Below are 1,602 nucleotides of genomic sequence, written 5' to 3'. Positions count from 1 at the left end.
CTTTTTTCAAATATTTTTTCCACCAGGGCAAACAACAAATATTGATAAATGGAATAGAAAGAGGAAGCAGACCTGTTTTCAGTAGTTCTAATTTAGACTACCAATGAAAATATCTGTACTTACCATTTTTAACGGACAATTAAAATATTCAAATTCAAACCAGATAAATCCCGAGAACATTTCAAAATCGTTTACTACTCTGCTCCATCTTTTATGTTGTACAGGTGAATGAGACAGCTGTAATTTTACATAAAATGATAAATAAAAATAATTATAAGAATGAAATAAAATCAATTTTACCGATTTTAATATTAGCACACAGACACTATCAATTTAAAATTTATAATTTTTTGATAATTGATTTTCCTTATTATTTATCGGTAACGAACATTAATTATTATAATTAATTTATTTGAAATAATTTTATATTAAATAAAATATTTTTTTATTGTTTAGATAATACAGTTAATGGCTACAATTATTATTGCATTTGTGCAATTCGGTAGCAAAGAAGAAATTATATCGAAAAATTTATTCCAAAACAATTTTTCTCATTAATTAATATTCGGTAATTAAAAATCTTTTTAAAAATAAATTTCTTATGTAATTTTTAATTTTTTTCTGTAGGTAATATAATTAATACTAAATAATTAATCCCCATAGACAAAATTAAAAGATAATCTACAATTTCCATTTACTTCCAAAAATAACGAATAGTTCTAACAAAACGAATACGTAATTAACAAAAGGATATTTGGCTCGAGCTGCGAGACTACTATAATTCAGGAAAAATTTTTTTGCAGATCTCTGAAGAAAGTAGACATTTAAAAGTTAAAAAGTAAAAAAAAGTTACTTGGGAAATAAAATTCACCGCAAAGATACCAAAGTAAAAATTCAAATAAACTCGAGTTGAATAAAAAGTTTGGGTATTTCAAGTTTGTAATACCTACACGCCGTTTTTTTTTTTATCTTATTTCTCTGGGTTATTTAGTTAAGTTTGAATCCACAACGCTTTCCCGCATATCTTGTTTCAGGAAATTTTGTTCAAGGGATTTATTTATAATTTTATTTTAGGTGTTTTATGACGTATTTGTTACTGCAATGGGAGCTCAGAATTTTGTAGTTTTAATAAAAGACACCCGCTTGATCAAGAACAAAAAACGGCGCATGCAATAAAATTTATTGATATGAATGTTCCATTTTTTGCGACGTAAATAAGTAAATTTTCCTGGTTGATATCAGTGGCGTAGCGAGAGGGGGTGTAACATAAACGGGCGCTACTTACAAAGGGCGCCAAATGACCCGCAAAACAAAAAATTGCTGAATAATTATTTTTATTATAATTAATTTTTGGAAATTATATTTTAAATTTACTGCCAGTGTAATAAAATAAATGTTAATTCGTAAATAAAAAATGGGGGAGGGGGGGTTGCTATAAAGTTATTGTGTCCCGAGCGCGAAATAAGCTCGCTACGCCACTGACTTGATTCGCCAATTAATAAAAAATAATAAAACAATATTAGATGAAAATAATTGACATAGTTTTTATTTATGAAATGAAATACACTGTAAATTAGTCTCTAAAATAAACAAATATATAAT

The sequence above is a fragment of the Chrysoperla carnea genome, chromosome 4, assembly GCF_905475395.1.
Source record: "Chrysoperla carnea chromosome 4, inChrCarn1.1, whole genome shotgun sequence".
Lineage (NCBI taxonomy): Eukaryota > Metazoa > Arthropoda > Insecta > Neuroptera > Chrysopidae > Chrysoperla > Chrysoperla carnea.
The sequence above is the reverse complement of the archived record's forward strand: the minus strand, read 5'-3'. Positions refer to the sequence as shown.